General features: G+C 42.9%; 1 protein-coding gene across 2 annotated transcripts in view; it reads left to right on the plus strand.

Moving 5' to 3' along the window:
* The window catches only part of BUB1 (BUB1 mitotic checkpoint serine/threonine kinase), a 2040509-nt gene that overhangs the window by 14783 nt on the left and 2006303 nt on the right, over window positions 1-19423 (plus strand). The window lies entirely within an intron of this gene.

Consider the following 19423-nt stretch of genomic DNA (forward strand, 5'->3'; position numbering starts at 1 on the left):
GCACACTTTAGATGTACACAGGCAGTTGCGATATTATTTGGACAGAACTAAAGGGTTCAGGCAGTCTCAGCAGTTGTTTGTTTCTTTTGCTTTGAGTTTTCAGGGCAAGCCTGTGTCAAAACAAACTATTTCTAAGTGGATTGGGTTTTGCATTGCTTTCTGTTATTCCCATCATGGCAAGGAGATTCCAGCTGGGATTAGGCCTCATTCCACTAGGGCTACTGCCACTTCGACAGCCTTTTTGAGGGGAGTGGCAACCAAGGATATTTTGGAGGCAGCTACTTGGAGTTCTGTGCATACTTTCTCTAGGCATTATCACAAGTCATAGGTTATCACCTGCCACTTTACTCTAAATCCAGGGCTGGTTTTGCCACTGCTGTTTTGCAGGGCATTTTGGCAGCTCCTGCTTCCTTGTAGTTTGGCCATCCTCCCTTACCTCTGCTTTGGGATTCTACCCAAGTGTAAGGACTGCAGCAATGTGAGATGAAGAACATAGTACAGTTTTGTACCTACCATAAATGTAGATGTTCGAAGATCCACATTGCTGCAGTCCAATTTACCCTCCCTCCTTCCCCTCTGTAGTTAGAGGTGGTTGTGTGGGTTGGGTTGTAAATATTGTGTATATTGTATATATTGTACATATAATTAGTGCAAGGGTGGTTGGTTGTTTGTTTGCTGTCTTTTGGTTTTGACCTTTATTTTTAGGGTCTTCTGACATCTGGGGCAAGAAAAGACTGAGGATATGACGTCGGTCATGCGCATTTGTACCCTGACGTCCTGATGTCAGTCAAATGCGCCTTGACCGACGTCAGCCTTATACTTTGATATTCGGGCCGACCGAGGACAGCGGACTACCCAAGTGTAAGGACTGCAGCAATGTGGATCTTCAAACATCTACATTTATGGTAGGTACAAAACTGTACTTTTTATTTCTTTTATGCGCCTCTTTTCTGAGGATGTTCCTAAGGTTTTCTAGGAGGCAAGAAAACCTGCAACCAGGAAGTCTTGTATGTCCAAATGGAGGAGGGTTTCTGTCTGGTGCCATGCTGATATCCAGAATCCATTTTTAGTGGGGGTCCCCCTGGTTCTGTCTCTGTGTGAGGTGCTCCAATCTGGCTTGACTTATTTTTCTGTAATGGCCGATTTGTCAGCTATTTCTGCTAGTCTGCCCATGAATTCTCCTCTGGCTTCTCACTTTGAGTTTAAAACAGTTTCTTAAGTGTCCTGCATCTTAGGCCCCCAAGGAAGCCTATTCTATCTCCTTGGGGCCTTAATTTTATTTTAAAAAATATTCGTCCAAGAGACTGTCTTGTACTTCTGATTGAAGGTTTTTCTATATATATATATATATATATATATATATATATATATATATATTTTTATATATATATATATATATATATTTTTATATATATATATATATATATATATATATATATATATATATATATATTTATATATATATATATATATATATATATATATATACACATATATATACACACACACACAGGGACAGGTTGTCCCTTCAAAACTAATCCTTTTATGCACAGTGTAGTTAATGATCCTGAATCAGGCAGTTTTGGATTTACACAGATACATCCCGTTATTTGGATAAAGCAAGGGCCATTCACAAATCTGACCAACTTCTTGTTTGTTTTTCATCCTACAAACACTGGGTTTGGCTGCTGCTAAGCAGACCATCTCCTTCTGGATTTCTAAGGCTGTTTCTTTGTTCTTTTCATGACAGATGCCTGTCTACTTCTGGTAGAGCTCACTTCACTAGGGCTTTTGCCTGTTCTGGTGCCTTCTTCCAGGGGGTTGGATACTAATTCTACATGTGTTTAAGGGCTCTTCCCAGCCTACTACCTCACAATTCTTTTTTGAGCTTTTGTACTTTCCCACTGTGAAAAATACTGCAACAGTCGTATAGGACATAATACAGTAGTGTAAAATGTTACCACAACAGTAGATGTTCTCTTCACTGTTGCAATATTTGCTTCCCCCCACCAAGCCCCTTTTTTCCTTTGGCCAAGGGTCTCCTTTTCCATCTGCATTTTCTGCTTCTGGTAGTGCATTTTTTTCTCTGTCCTATGAAGACTTCTCTTTTCTAGATCAGTTCAGTTCTGGGTAACTGCATCCATGTCACCTTTTATGCCCTACATCCAGTGCAAGGAGCATACATGTGACATAATGCACATGCAAGTTCTCAAGGCTTTGGTATACTGGCCCGGATGTCTGGCTATTCTTGGCAGGGAATCCCTACTGTGAAGAATACTGCAACAGTGAAGAGGGCGACAACCAGCATATGTCACTTCCTTTATAGCATCTGTGACACCCGTGCACTGGTCCAGCAATCAAGGAGCCTCAATCCTCACCACCAACACCAGTGAGGGGTGTCTCGTATAGGAGAAAAGGATAACAGATAAACACAGTAAAGTGCAGTTTCCCTTAAGAGCACATAGAGATCAGTCAGTCCGGGGCTGGTTGCTTCCTTGCTCTCCAGGTCCCCAATAAGACTCCCAACTGACACAGCGATAGGGTCCAGATCTCAGCCTAGTGGGCAAGCTATAACCTATAGCACCCTCTGTTCAACCAGTGCTTTGTGTCCCTGCCCAAGTAGCTGACAGACACACACACACACACACACACACACACACACACACACACACACACACACACACACACACACACACTTGGAAAAGAGTTTATACAACCACACAGACACTCCTGGGGAAGGTTGGCACAGGTTCTCCAGCTGTGCCCCCTTTTACCAGACTGTACAGTAGAAATCACTGCCACCACCCAGCTAATAATTATCAGCTACCCAAAGGCCCTTAAAAGGTTGTCCAATTATTACTGTGCAATATTATCACATTGGTAGTATAACTAAACGGTCAAGGCTTATTAGTGACTTGGTACATGATCACTATATACATGCAGTGTACTCTTAGTGCTTAACTTATCTCTGCACAAAACAGCAACAGTTAAAAGGGTTTAAAATATTTAATAAATAATTAAAAGCACAAAACAATACTTTTTACTACACAGTGCTAGTCAAGAGTTCAGATATCACAGAAAAATGCTTAAAATAATTCAGTAGTACAGTTCTGACATCACAGAAAAACAGTCTAATCTTTCTAGTTTCTAGCCATTTCTAAGAGAAAACACAAATCTAAGATAAACTTACATATAGAACACAGGCAGAGTGCCGATGAGTTGGATGGTCAAGACAAAAATGCTTAATGCTCTCTGATTCTGTTTTTAAAATCGCATTCCTGATTCCCATTACATCATTCTTCACACCTGGGTTCCCAGGCTAACACAGTACATTCTTTAGTAAGCTCACACCAGGTCAGGAAGCAAAGCCATTAAGGACATGTATGCATGCAAATTCTGGCCATTACTCTGGCCTTAAAACAATAGCAAGAATTCCTTCACCTAGACAGGTAGGAGCTAACTTTAAAGATCAAAGACAGTCATAAAATGCTTGACTTGGCTTCCTTACAGCAGAGTGCACTGTTACATTTTTTGCAGTTCCACATGTAACAGTAATTTTACCATTTAAGGCAGCAAGCCTGTGGTATACATGAATATTTTACATATGACAATTTTATATAAAATGTTATCTGGCTAGACTGGCAGCCTTCATCTATCTTCACATACCCCCCCCCCCCGGGAGAACTCAAGGTAGTTTTTCAAGTGACCCTTGAGAAACGCTGCTTGAGGGAGTTAGGTCTATCCGAGTATACCTTACCCCATTTCCTGTCTTGAGAGCCCATCACCATTGGCATTGCTAATACAACTGCAGTGCTGCATGGACATATATGCTTGCAACCCCAGACTCCATCTTAGCAACTTGGCATTTTGCTGGCTGACACTGTTTAACCATGGTAGGGGGTTGTGATCTGTCATAACAGTGAATTTCCTTCCCTACAGATAAGGCTGAAGTTTCTGCAGTGCCCACACTATGGCTAGACATTCATTTTCTACAGCTGCATAGCATTCCTCCCTGGGTTGGAGCTTACGACTGAGATAAACCACTGGGTGCTCTTCTCCCTCTGAAGAAATCTGGCTAAGTACAGCCCCCACCCCATGGTTCGAAGCATCCACCTGTACAACATATTCTTTGCTGTAATCTGGACTGGCTAATACAGGGTGTCCTCCCAAAGCTTCTTTAAGCTTCTGGAATGCCTGCTTACTTGCTGGGGTCCACACTAACTTATCTGGCCTGTTCTTCCTTGTCAGGTCTGTGAGGGGAGCAGCTATGGTACTATAACTGGGGATGAACTTTCTGTAGTACCCTGCTGTCCCTAAAATGCACTCGCATGCTTTTTAGTAACAGGTGCAGGCCATGCCTGAATGGCTTCCAGTTTGGCAGGCTCTGGCCTCATCTTATCACTCCCCACTCTGTTCTAGGTAGGAGACCTCTGCCATACTCACCTGACATTTGCTCGGCTTAATGGTCAACCCTGCCCTCTGTAGTCTGCCAAGAACCTCCCTGACATGCTGACTGTGCTCTGGCCAGGAATGGCTGTAGATGGCTATATCATCTAGGTAAGCAAGGGCAAACCCTCCTGCTCCTGCCAGGATATGATCTACCAGCCTCTGGAAAGTTGCTGGGTATTCTTCATCCCAAAGGGCATCTTTGTGAACTTATACAAGTCAAAAGGAGTCACAAAGGCCGACTTCTCTCTAGAACTGGGAATCAAGGGCACCTGCTAGTAACCCTTTGTAAGATCAATGGTTGTAAGATACTTAGCCCCACCTGGCTGCTCTAGGGCCTCATCTGTCCTAGGCATGGGGTAAGCATCCGACTCTGTGTGACTTATTTAATTTCCTGTAGTCCACACAGAACCTGGTGCTGCCATCCTCCTTTGGCACCAGCACCACTGAGGAGGCCCAGGGACTGTTGGACTCCTGAATCACCCCTAGTTCCAACATCTCCTGTACCCCCTCCCTCAGAGTCTGACTCTCAGGCACTGTATAAGGGGCCTGCCTAATAGGCCTTTGGGGTCCTGTATCCAACTGGTGCTGCCCCAGGTGGGTGCACCCTGGTTTACCAGTGAACATGTCCTCACATTCCTGCAACACTGCTCAAATTTCTCGAACCTGGGTAGGAGATGGCTGCTGGGACATTGCTACCCCTTCCACTGAGGAGTCAGCCTGAGCCTCACTGAGGAGATCAGTCCCCAGATCTCCTCAGATTCCTCCTGCAATTCACTGCAAATGCTTAGTACAAGGGTCTCCCTATCATGGTAGGGTTTCATCATGTTAAAATGGTACAATTTGTGCCCTCTCCCTTCTGCCTAGCAGTTCCACCATGTAGTTAACATCACTTACCTTTCTTACCACCTTGTAGAGTCCCCTCCCAAGCTGCTTGCAGCTTGTTGTGTCTGACAGGAATGAGAACCATTACCTGCTGCCCCACAGCATACTCTCGAGCATTCCTGTCATATCACACCTTTTTCTGTTGTTGGTCTTCTGCCAGGTTCTCCTGGGCCAAGCCCATGAGGTCCCTCAGCCTTGTCCTGAGGTTTAGGACATGTGCCACAGCAGACTCCTTGTGAGACTCGCACTCAACTTCCCACTCATCTCAAATTAAATCTAGAGGTCCCCTCACCCTATGCTCATACAGCAACTCAAAGGGTGAAAAACCTGTGGATTCATGGAGAACCGCTCTGTAAGCAAACAGATGGGCAAATATTTGTCCCACTCCCTCTTATCTGATCTACAAATGCCCGTAGCATGGACTTGATTATAGAGTTTAACCTCTCAACAAGACCATTAGTCTGGGGATTGTAGGGGGGTGGCCTTCATGTGCTTCACCCCACAGGACTTCCACAGACAAGCCAGCAGGTCTGACATGAAATTGGCACCTCTGTCTTTCAGTATTTCTTTTGGGAAACCTACCCTGCTGAAAATCTCTAACAAAGCATTTGCCCCCTTCTCTGCCTCAATGGAGGACAAAGCTACCGCCTCAGGGTATCGTGTAGCATAATCCACTAGCACTAGGTTATACTTTTTCCCTGTGGAACCTGGGGTACTCAGAGGCCCCATAATATCCATAGCTACCCTCTAAAATGGCTCCCCAATTACAGGCAAAGGCATCAAAGGAGCTATCACCTTGTCTCCTGCCTTGCCTACCTTTTGGCACTGCTCACAGGTCCTGCAGTACCTTGTTACATCTCTGGAAATTCCAGGCCAATAGAAGTTCTGCATAATATGCCTCTCTGTACGTTTTATGTCCATATGACCTGCAACGGGAATATCATGGGCTATGGCTTGAAGCACCAAGACGGTAGGCTCTCTAGGCACTACCAACTGCTCTACTCTCTCACCTTCTAGCCCTCCCTCAGGGGTCCACTCTCTGTATAGTAACCCTCTGTCCCAGTATACAGATTCCCCCTTTCCTTGAGAATTGGGTGCCTCCCTAGCTACCTGCCTCAGGCCTTGCAATGTTGGGTCTGAGAGCTGAGCCTGTCTCGACTCTCTCCTTGTAACCCTTCCTAGCTCCCCTTCCACAGGAAGTCTGGCATCTTCTGATAGTGGTGCCTCACTGTCAGCCTGGGTACTACTACTCGCCTCTACCTTTGCAGTTACTCTGTCCAAGGGACCATCACTACCCACAAGCAGCCGTGGCTCACATTCAGTCACACTGCTACAGAGTAGCTCCCTCCCTGAAGTAACCACCTCACCAGGTCTGGCTGCAAGTATGCAGTCTGTTTGGGTCTCCCCCAGGCTACCAGACCCACATGCTTGTCTCCTAGCCTGACTGCGTGTAACTGCATAAGCACATGGCACTGCCTCATCCAAATCCTTCCTTATCAGGACATCTGCAGGATGGTAGGTCAGTACCCTTGTTGTCTCAAGACAACCTACTATTGGCATTTTGTCTTTCCCACTTGCTGGCTCCCTCACCTTTTGTTCCCCACCTTGCCTCCGTGGATACCTGTATGCCACATGGCCCCACTGGTTGCATTCAAAATATTTAACCCTAGCTCCTGGACGTGTACCTGGGCTCTAGTGGCTTCTCCTGCTACTGGCATTTTCTGTTGCGGCAATCTGGGCTGCCCACCCTGGGTTCCTTTAAACCCACAAGCAGTACTTGGGGGTCCCTTTCCTGTGCAGGGCTGCCCTGCTTGCCAGGTTATAGGTCTCCCATTTTCCCCAACTCATCTGAAGTAGCACATTATCTATCAGCTAACCAGATCCTCATGTCCTCAGGCAAAGTGCTAAGGGGCTTGTTCCCTCACCAAAAGGTCTGCCAGGCCTTCAAAAGTGGTGACCTGACATCCACTCACCCACCTATGGAAATAAGTGCCCAGTTCATCACATATTCACACACGCTTTCATCTACCTTGCGTCTGTGCTCATGAATCTTTTTCCTGTACATTTCAGGTGTTAGCTTAAACAATTCTAACAACTGATTTTTAACAGTGTAATCAAAACATGCAACGTCAGACATTTTTGACAAAACAGTTACAGCTTTTACCATGGAGTAAGGGGGTCAGGAACCGTACCCAGAGCCTTTGGTCAACACCATACTGTTTGCATACCCTCTCAAGTATATGAATGAAACTATCAAAATTATCCCTCTCACTAAACTACGGAAGAAATGTACTGACCTTTTGTGCTTCTGGGCACCAGTTACTCCCTTCCCCATTACCTCCATGACTCTGGCGAAGTCAGCATTTCCCTCTCATGCTTCCTCTGCCACTCCTTTTCCTCTGCTTCTATTTCCAAACGCCTGGCCTCCAACTCAAGTCTCTAGCTCCAGATGGGTTTTTAAGTCCTTTGCAGAAAGGTTGCGCTGTCCATTCTCCGAGGGTATTGTCTCCACTGCCAGTCTGTCGTCCTGGTTGCTGTGCTGATGCCGCTGTAACCAAGGCTGCAATCAGGTCTGCCTTAGTCAGGTTTCCATGCACCAGTCCCCTAGCCTGGCACGTCACCACTAGCTGGCTCCTTGTCAGCTTTCCATACTCCTCTGCTGACATGCTGCCTTCTCTCCCTGACTTACTAAGCTAACAAAAGAAATAAATTCTGACCTGAACTCTGAGCATTCATTGCGTGGCTGATTTTAGAGTACAATAAACATTCAAAGCTCACTGTACACAAGCTTACAGGAATTCACTTTACCCACACCACTACAAGCCAATTAGTATGTGCCAACCAATTAATATGTGGTGTGGATATCCCACCACTGCCAAACAGTATGTGACGCCCGTGCCCTGGGCCAGCAATCGGTGACCCTCAATCCTCACCACTAACACCAGTGAGGGTTGTCTCATGTAGGAGGAAAGGATAACAGATACATTTAAGTGCAATTTCCCTTAAGAGCACACAGAGAACACAGTCAGTCCGGGGCTGGTCGCTTCCTTGCTTTCCAGGTCCCCAATAAGACTACCCACTGGCACAGCTATAGGGTCCAGATCTCAGCCTAGTGGCAAGCTAAAACCTCCAGCATCCTCTGTCCAACCAGTGCTTCGTGTCCCTGCCAAAGTAGCTGACGCGCACACACACTTTGAGAACAGTTTATGCAACCACACAGACACTCCTGGGAAGGCTGGCACAGCTTCTCCAGCTGTGTCCCCTTTTCCCAGGCTATATGGTAGAAATCACTGCCACCACCCAGCTAATAATTATCCGCTACCCAAAGGCCCTTAAAAGTGTGTCCAATTATTACTGTGCAATATTATCCAATTGGTAGTATAACTAGACAGTCGAGGCTTATTAGAGTGACTTGGTACAGGATCACTATATACATGCAATGTACTCTTGGAGCGTACCTTATCTCTACACAAAACAGCCACAGTTAAAAGGGTTTAAAAATATTTAATAAATTAAAACACAAGACGGTACTTTTTACTACACAGTGCTAGTAGAGTTCAGAGATCACAGAGCAATACTTAAAATAATTCAGTAGTACAGTTCTGACGTCACAGACAAACACTTAATCTAATCTTTCTAGTTTCTAGCTATTTCTAAGAGAAAACACAAATCTAAAACTTGCATATAAAACACAGGCAGAGTGCTGATGAGCTGGATGGTGAAGACAAAAATGTTTAATGCTCTTTGATTCTCTAGGTTTTTAAAATCACATTCCTGGTTCCCATTACATCATTCTTCACAATTCCTTGGGTTCACAGGCTAACAGACTACATTCTTTAGTAAGCTCACACCAGGTCAGGAAGCAAAACCATTAAGGACATTTATGCATGCAAATTCTGGCCATTACTCCGGCCTTAAAGCAATAGCAAGAATTCTTTCACCTAGACAGGCTGGACCCTACTTTAAAGTTCAAAGACCGTCATAAAATGCTTGACTTGGCTTCCTTACAGCAGAGTGCACTGTTACTTTTTTTGCAGTTCCACATGTTACAGTATTTTTACCATTTAAGACAACAAGCCTGTGGTTTACATTTATATTTACATATCACAGAATTTTGTATAAAATTCTATCTGCTAGGCTGGCAGCCTTCATATCTCTTCACCAATCTTGACACCATCAATACCTTTACTAGTAGTTGGCTGCTGAATAAATGAAAGTAGCAGAGGGTGGGATGCACACATGATGCATTCTTTTTTTTTTTTTTTTGTTTGCCATTTGCACTTCATTGACTAATTTTTGGGGAAAGTCATCGTATTTGTGTATTTGTGGTTGTAGCTCTGTACTTGTCACCTACAGTATTAAGACTGGGATGTTTTAATAATCTCAACTATGAACATTTCCCCAGGCTCTGTTGGCCCCACCCTTTATCCTTTGAGAAGAATGACCATTCTTTGGGTCTTTTCATCTACACTTTATTACCTGCATATTTGCCCTAGAATTCCAAAAGGTGTAGCTGTCTTACCTACTTAGCCCAGTGGAGGCTCACACTGTAGCAGTCAGAGTTAGGTATACATGTCTCCCTTTTATATCCTCTTTTGTTGCACATTCTTTTTGGATTTTCCCAACATTTTTAAATGTTGCATATTTCTCCTTTGGAAAACATCTTTTACTTTCGAAGTAGTTTAATTCTGGATTCACTCTAACTTATTGAATTAAAAATAATGTGCAAAATGTGATTGTCTCTAAGGCCAGTTTGTCTACTGCATTCCTATGCAGTTGATATGCATGTGAAAACTGTGCAAGTCTGGTGGTTAACCTACTTTATTTGAAGAACGTAAAACAACTCCTGGCACTTTGGCTTAGCCTTCAGTTGAAGCCGAACCAACAAAACCTACATAGGTATTTTAAATACATATCAAATCATGCCAGCTTTCAGAGAACTAATAAAAACCACTTGGAGAAAGATTTCCAGCTTCATTCCACTTTATCTCCTAGTCGTGTATCCAAGTTTAACTTTCTTTTATATAAAAGCAAACTGTGCAAAGATCTCCATCAATTCCAGACTTCATGTTTGTTCCAGTACAGTAGTTTTAAATATTAAGTTTAACTAGAATGATTGATGGAAAACATGTTCATCTGTAATTATGCATAGCAAAATCTGCTAGAATTTTACCTCTGGTATATGAATTCAGTGGCATGTAGTTTATTACACGAGTTTTTTTTGTTGCTATCATGTTACAACTAGCAGTATTTTTTCACAATACCCACGGTGAGGTTAGAAAGCAAATTATACTAAGTTGGAAGTAAATGTTGCATACTATGTCTGTAAATATGTTTTGCCCTTATGTAATTTAGGCATATAATTTCTGACCCTATAACAGACTTTAAACAAATTCTGTTTTTGCATCCCTGCTAATATGTATTGAAAAATCTTACAGGCTTCAGTAAGAAAATCCATTCTTGCAATACTTTCCTTGATGTCAGCAGCTCCACTTAAGGGGTTGCCGAGAATGAATGATGAGGGTGAAAATATTACTACAGAGACAGTCAGTAGTGTGAGATGGTTTCTAGTGTAGCTTGATCAGTCTTGTACATCTTTTTTTGTGGAGAGCCTTATTAAATCTTAATTTTGTTGTTGACCACATTGTGAACATAAAAATAGATCTATTAGAGTTTTAAGAGCTTAAAGATCATGTACTAAACCATGAAATGTAAAATTCACCCCAGGGATCAGTCCAGTGGCTTTACTCGACAGAGACACTGGGAACTAAGTGGCACGATGCCGGGGTAATCCTATGGGCTAGGCTTGTAAAGGCTCCAGAGCCATCAGCCTAGTACACACCTATGTGTGCGTGTAAACTTGGCATTCTGTTTCTGAGCTTGCCTACACCTTATTGGCGTGTAGTGTCTGCTGTGCTGCTAGTTTTGCTTACAGTTGCAATTGGAAGCAAAAATAACTAAAGACTCTCCAATATCACTGCAGAGTTTTGGAACCTCCCTAGCATGCGTCTGGGAAGAGGCTGTCCCCAGGTGACAGTGACATCATTGCCAAGACAAGTTTTTCTGTGATTCTTTTGTATACTGGCATGTGGTGGTGTAAATGTACTTGTTTATAGAAGTTGAGAAAAGGCAGGGAATTGTACGTCTGTTCTGAAGTCATACTTATTAGGCAGTTTTTTGAACGAATAATGTATTTGGTTATGAAGGAGAGTGCATACTACAAGTCTAAGTGTGACTATTGAGTGCAAGTGGCCGAGGTGTTGTTAAGCTGTGGGGGCTTGAACTTTGGCTGTATTGAAGTGACAAGTGCAAAAACTGAGATGCTTAGTGCAAATTTTCTGTAATAGCTTTACTTTTTCACAATCCTTATGTATGCACACATTCGTGCTTTTGTTTTGGGGAGGGTGGACGTGTCTGTGGTAGATGCAGAACAGTTCTGTTGTGAGCAAAAGAGTAAATTCCTCTCTACAGTACAGAATTTCCTTCTTGTCAGTTGCATTATCAAATTGAAGAGAGTGATGCTTGCCAGAAAGACTTTGCCTTGCATGTGAAAATGCATGTTTTTCAGTGAATATATATAAAAAAATAAAATCAGTAAATCAGCTTAGTTTCCTAACCTTGTAGGACCAGAGTGATGCTTCTGCCGATGCCTCTTGCTGTTGACCATTTCACAAGCAATGAAAGATCTTTCCACATATCTTTAAAGAGTTAAGCGAGAGCTTGAGTGATCCCTTGTCAAAAACAGTCCTCAGTGGAAGCAAAATGAGATGCAACATGTTGAAGAAAAAAACTCTGTATGTACATTCTGATTTTTGAAAAGGGCCACCACAAGTCTATTTTAAGTATATGGAAAGGGGGCACATGTGCCAGCTATTTTCAGTATCATACATGAAAAGACTTTTGTAAGACAAGCTGTCAAGCTGGTTATAAATTACCTCCGGATAGGATCCTGTAAAGTGTCTTAGCATTTTCTGGCCATGATTATGTTTAATACTGAGGATTATGATCAAGTCACCAATCATAACCAGCTTGTGTTCGAGAGACAGTTGCCAAGAAATTCACCTTGAGGAGTGACTCTTGACATCCATGCTGAGAAAATACAATAAAGGTTAGGCTCACAGACCCAGGCATAATTTTTGTAGTGCATGGAGCTTTACTCCATGTACTACTAGCTAGTTACAGGAAAAAAGCTTTCAAAGCTGTAAAACACTTGGCAAGCATTATCAGACAGTCTAAAAGATTCTTTTGCATTATAGAAAGTCGGGGGCACATTACCCGCAAAGGCAGCAGGCAGAAACAGATCAGTTTTTTAATTCTGCTGCTGTCATTTGCTGGCCAGTACTGGCAGATTGGGTATGATACCCAGTCTTAAGTGAAGCAGTGGTGCTTAATTTTTAAGACCAGATGTCATGCTGTGGAAGACTTAACTGGTTTGCCTTTTTCGCAATATCTGAGCAAAATCACTGATTTCCATGTACTACATTAGCATACAAATTATTAGCATCAATCATAATGCAGTACCTAGACTTCCTTATTCATTGTGCTCAGTTTTTTGCAAAAAAAAAAAAAAAAAAAAAAAATAGAATCATGTAAATGAATATAAACTAGGGATATGTATAGTATGTTGATGGTTTATAATCCAACCCATATTCTGTGTAAAATGGCAGTTTGATGAAGTTGACCTGCAACGGAGATCTTTCGTTGGTTGTGTCTTTAGGCAAGCAGTATAACGCAGAAAACATCAGGAGCTGTGATTCCTCTCACTCCCCTTTCCACAATCATATTCAATTGTAAACTGCTTTCTCATACAAAGACATGTGAACAATTTCATACATATCCTTTTGTAAGTGAACTAAGGCTTTTCCTTTTATCTGATCACTTAACTAAATTGCTCTTATTTGCAAGACTCTTAACATTTCGTTTGAACTTGGGTTGTAATTCAGTTAGATGTTTGTTCCTGTTAAATTCACAAAAAACTGTTTCAAAAGTAACAGTGCTAGAAGCAGCTTTTTTAGATATGGTGGAATAAAATTGCTATGAGTTGTCAAGTTATCAATTTCCAGAAGATAAACATCAAATGGTAAGAATACTCCATTGTCATCAGATAATTTTCATTTAAACATGCTCAGAGATGTATTTCTGAGCAAATTTTTGTACCATTTTAGCAGCTGGCTGTACATCTCTGGTTATGAAACTGGCATGGGTATGAAAAATATCTATGCCTGTCTTCAGGGGGTGTTTGTAAGGCGTCAGATTTGGAGTACTGCTCTTGTTCTCTGAAGTATGAGATGCTTATGGTGGCACCAGAGTAAGTGGAGCTTTGGCACAAACACAGGCATACCTGGGTATCCATTCTGGGAACTGATTCCTTTTTGAGGTATAGTCAGTAATACACTCTGCATTTTAACTTTTTCCACTGTAGTAATTCAGGCTCAAAGTTTTGAGCCGATCATTAATAAGTCTTTGTAGTGATTATAGCTGATTATAAAGTTTTCTTCTTTGCTGATGAGTAACTATCAGGTCACTTTCTATTTTAGCAGTAATTGAAGGACCATCTTTGTAGTGAAGAACTGTAGTGTGAATACTGAGAAATGTAAGCTGTGTGGCATTGAAATCTGAACCACTGTTTCCAATTTTTAGGATGGTCATGGACTGTTGGTTTGAGTCTACACCACTAACCACCCAGTAGTATGTTCGTTATAACTGGTCTTGGGATTTACATTTAAATGTGAATTGTTTCCAATAGCCAAGACATGCCACAACTAGATTAACTTGACACTGACTACATATAGAGCAAAACTGTATTCATTCGCTCCCCAAGATGTTGCCTGTCTTAACTGCTGCACTAATACCTTCCAGTACTATACTACTAAACATAACAGAAAACGCATCCGGTGTTGCTTTTGCATATGCGTGCACTATTTTTTCAGGAGCTGGTTAATGATTTGTCCAGTATTAGTACCTCTTCTATGTCAAATTTGTGTTCTTGGTCTGACTCATATATTTTTTTTTCCTAATTGGATAGAAACGTGTCCTAAAGAGCTTTGTTGACTCGATCCATTTGAGAGCCATTTATAGGTTCAGTTTTCCCAAACAAAATATGTACAAGCTTAGGCTGGTATTGTTAATACCTTACATTTATGTACAACTCTTTGTAGTGGTTTAAATTCCGCTGACTCTCTCCACTTTTGATAATTGCAGTTGGGAAGTTTTTAAGATCACTCTGTAAAAACATGACTAGCCCCTTAAAGATCATGTTTGAAGGCATGAAATGACCTTTGCATGTGAACACTTTTTATGCGAAAACAAAGGTAGATCTGATGCCAATTTTCATTCTATCCTCAACTGATGGGTTCGGATCCGATCCTTGGATCTGATTCGTCCGTTACTAAAGCTTGTGGTAACCAAACACACTCGAGCTGCCCCTTTTCTCATAATGCACCAAGTCTGTTACCTCAGATCTCATTTGCTGCTTTCGCAAAAAGACGTTGTCAGCCTAGATCTTGAGCTTTCTTAGTTAAGTGTTACTTTTGATTGTTTAAAACCTTATTTTTTTACTAATAGTTCCAATAGTTATTACGTATCCCTTACCCTCTGTTTTTTCGTATCTGTTCAATTACAATTGTTGGTAATTTCTTCCCGCCACCTCTTCCTTAGTGATTACTTTTTATTCCCTTTTATTTTCTACACTGTGGTGTAGTTTTTACTACCATAGTTGATATTTTTTTCCTACCTTCTGTTACAAAAAAAAAAGAAAAACTATTTTCTTTTTTCAGTACTTCTACTATAATGATGAAAGCATGCCCTGGTAGATTTAAAAAGTGAGTTAAGTGCGGGGCACAAGCTGCCATTATCAGATGCCTATACACTTGTACTGTTTCGGGCCTTAACATTTGCAAGAAGATTGCTCGAGCTGCCACAGTTTCAGTCTTAGGGCTTTGGCTGAGAGAAAAACAAGTTAATATTAAAATGCTTACTGCCATCTTCCTTTAGAGAAACTATATCTGTGGCTCAGTCCTCCAGAGGTAATGCTAAAGAGACTAAGCTTTCATCTCCGAAGCCTTCTACTCCACCTCTGCTTCGGAGCCAACTAAGAAAAGACTCTAGTTGGATCTGAGAAGGTCCCAGAGTTCTTCACCCTTGGATCGGAGGAATAAAAAAGCCATGGATCTGACTTAGATCAGAAAAGAAAACAGGTGGATCAGACTGCCTCGACTCTTGTGCTTCTCCCCAGGACCAGGTACTCGCCTTCAATTGACCCCGTACCTTACAAGGTGCTTTCACTGTTTTTGGAATGACACTAGTCCAGGTCTCCTCCTGTTGCCTTGACTCATTCGTTCAGATGTTTGACTTCAGAAGATATGGAAAGAATGATGTGGAAGATCATCTCCTTGTAGATTCAGATTGGTATCTTGCCGGCTCCTGCTCCCTTGGGTCAGGAGACTTGTCCCACTACACCCCCACTTCACCCTCCTCCTCCGATCTCTTCAGTGGTTTTGAGTCCCTGGATCCAAGCCTCCTAAATCCATTTGCCTTGAATCCAAAGATAGCTTTATCTTCAGATGTGAAGCTTACTTAGTGCTGTGGTTCAGAATTCTTTGGATATGGATGACTGTCAGTTTTCTTGTCTGATCAGAGGTGTTGGAGCCATCTCTGCCCCTCGGAGCCTCTGCACTGAATAGCTCAGCTATGGCTTCTTCCTCAGGTAGATTGTTTTCGGCATGGTGGAGGATAGTGATCCCGAAGCTTGCCTTCTCGGCACTGGGGTGGTCTTCCTATCTGTGGTGATCGGCCTTTGAGATGGTGAAGAAGGGTATTCTCTGCTCTGACAGGGAGGACGGATCTGACCCCCTCGGATCATCTGCCTTCTATCCTGATACCTCTTTGCTTAAAGCCTCCTCATCCTTTACGACAGGGTCAGCCAGTCCGACACTTCCAGGCTTCCCAGTAGGGTATTACAATTTCTTCCAATACCTCCTTGGAACACCTCACCAAGGAAGAAGTGCAAGAGGAAGCACTTGGACTCTCCAAAAGAGTTCGTCATGGAGGCTAGGGACTTTGATGAAAGTGAAGGGTTCCCACAATCACCTTCAGAAGCTCTCATTTGGAGACATCCTTGAGATCCTAAAATAGAGAGGTAGTTGCCCCCCCCCCCCCAGCAACCCGTCATCTGTCTGCATTCCTAGAGGCTTTTGGAACTGGCCGGTCTACCTCTTGGGTTACTCTGCCTGCCGATGAGCTCATTAAATTGATTTCTTGGCAGGATTCGAAGGAACCTGGCATAGTTGAATCCATACCCAGAAGACTGGACAAGATTCTGGCACCACCTTTGGGGAAAGTTTTGGTCTAACTGCGTGCCCATTGATGCCATGGTCGTGGCTTTTGCCATTTAAAAAGGAACTTGCCAAACATTGTTCCACTGTTCATCCCCCTAACAGGGAGTCTAGTGCGATGGACAGGTTTGGGAAATGTCTGCTTCGGCCACCTTTGCCCTATGGTCACCGAATTACTTGATGCATTTTACTAGGTTATCGAGGGATTTGTTAAAGCTACTTTCAAATACCCTCTTGGATCCATTTTTGCAGAGGTCCAAGCATTCGTTACTTCAGTTGGCTACCCTGCACTCTTTCGAATTCATCCATAAGACTGATTTTGCATGTAGCTGAAGGAACCTTAAGGGCAGCGGGTTCAGGCATTTCTATGGGGAGACATGACTGGATGCGCTTATATGATTTTAGCGGAGCCCTTCAAGTGGTCGTTACTCAGTGCTCCCTTTGACAGCACTTCCTTCTTTGGCCCCACAGTGAAAGAAACTTTATCCAGGTGTGATGGAAAGACCCTTCTGCAGTGGGCATACATTTTTTTGATCCCTGTGAGATTGTTTTCAAGGAATCCACAAGGTGGGCAAAAATGTGGTTCAGGAACTCCCAGGGGCCTTTCCAGGACACACATGAAGGAACTTCCCCTGGGGACAGAGTGGAACCCCAATGGTCGATGCTACCCCCGTGGCAGGGGAGGCCCACAAACTAGGGGTTGAGATTCTTGGACAAGACCCTACCAGCATTCCTGAAAGGAGGCCAGATTGCCCACCTTTGGAGGCAGTCAGGGGGGTTGATTATCCCTGCACCAGAGAGACTGGCTAGACATAATAAAATATACTTTGGTGTAGAAGATTATATCCAGAGGGGTTGTACAATATCCTTTACCCTTCTGTCTCCACTCTTAGGAAAAATCTCTGATCCACCCAGTCATAGGAAAGAAGTAGCAATTCTAACACAAATGCTGCCAGAAAGTCATTCATGAGGTCCCACCAGACCAAATAGAATCTGGAACTTTCTCAAGGTTCTTTTTAGTGCCAAAGAAAACGGGACTGGAAACCAATTTTGGATCTTAGCAACTTTGAACAAGTCAGTTAGACATACCAAGTTTGGAAGGGTCATGGTTCAGTCCACTCTCCCTTTTTTGGGCAAGGATGACTGGATGTGCTCAATAGACCTTCAGGATGCATACTTTCACATGAAGATGAACAGATGATCCAGGAAGTACTTAACGCTTCTGGCTGGGAGCCAGTCACTATCAGTTTACCAGTTCAGAGTTCTGCCCTTTGGTCCCTCCACAGTACCCAGGGTGTTCAAATGCATGGCAGTAGTAATAGCTCACTTGAGACTACATGGATTCTGGATGTTTCCATATCTAGACGACTGTCTCATTACTGCCACGACTAGCCCTCAATTGATAAGGGCAAGAAAGCCGGTTCTGCAGACTTCTGTAAGAATAACCATAAACTGCAACAAGTCTCAGCTAAGTTTAGAATTCATAGGATCAGTTTTCAACACAGGCAATGATAGCTTCACTGTCTCCATCAAGAGTACAAATTAAATGATCACAGGTCAGAAAGATGATCTGCAGTACCAAGATTTCAACCCACTTGGTCCTTCAAGCTCTAGTATCAATGTTGGTGGCAATAATACTAGTACCTTTAGCCAGATGAGGATTTTCCAGTGGATGTTAGCAACTCAATGGTCGATTTCTTTACCAATCCATGTCAGCCCAAATAAGGATCATTCACATGCAAGAGAAATCTCAGATGGTGGATTCAATCAGATTAGGTTCTACAAGGCTGTTCATTCACCACCCCCCTCCGTCCAAGGCCAGATGCTTCCCAGTTGGGTTGGGGGGGTGATTTTTGGGGAAAACAGCCCAAGGCTGTCGGTGCCCCGAAGAGGCCAACTTTGCATATCAATGCTCAAGACATGAGAGCAGTCCTTTTAGTGTTTCAGGCCTTCCAGGATGTTCTTCCTTTTGGGAGAGATTGTAATTCAAATGGACAATGTCAGTAGTTTGGTACGTCAACAAACAAGGAGGGACCAGATATTTACCCTTGTGTTGAAGTGCTCAGAGTGTGGCAATGGGTGATCTTATCCAATCATTTTCTCAAAGCAGCACACACACTGTGGAAGTCCAATTTGACAACAGACGGACTGAGCTGGTGCATTTTTCTACTTTGAGTAGTCTCTCAAGAAAGTGACGGAAATTATTTTTTGTTAATGGCGCCAACCTTGCTCCAATCTTTTTTTTGCTTCTCCCCTAAACAACAAATGCAGCAGCTGCTTTGTCCTAATCCCCCACAAGGGGAATCACTGAGGGATGTTCTGCTTCACGATTGGCTATCCAGTCTACTTTATGCCTACCCACCAATCCCATTAATTCCAAAATTTCTGCTGAAAGCTGTTGGGTTGAAGAGCAAAGCAATCCTTGCACCTTACTGGCCTCAACAGATTTGGTTTCTCTTCCTTTGGCCTCAGTTCACTGACCTTGGATTCTGTATCTGACTCCAGATGACCTGTTTCACCAGACGGGCATGATCCATCTTGACCTATCAAACATCCAGGCTGACAGCCTGGTTTATCCAATTCCATTAATAGCCAGACAACCAGTGCTCTCTTCCCCTGTTTGACATATAATTTTATCTTCCCATAAACCTTCAACATGAAAACTCTATTAAAGTAACTGCAAAAGATGTGTTTACTGGGCAGAGCAAGATCATGTTTAACCGTTTTCAACTCCGATACATAACATATGTGAGTTTTTA

This window comes from Protopterus annectens, chromosome 1.part2 (assembly GCF_019279795.1).
Source record: "Protopterus annectens isolate FY-2018-M chromosome 1.part2, PAN1.0, whole genome shotgun sequence".
In the NCBI taxonomy this organism is placed as follows: Eukaryota; Metazoa; Chordata; order Ceratodontiformes; family Protopteridae; genus Protopterus; species Protopterus annectens.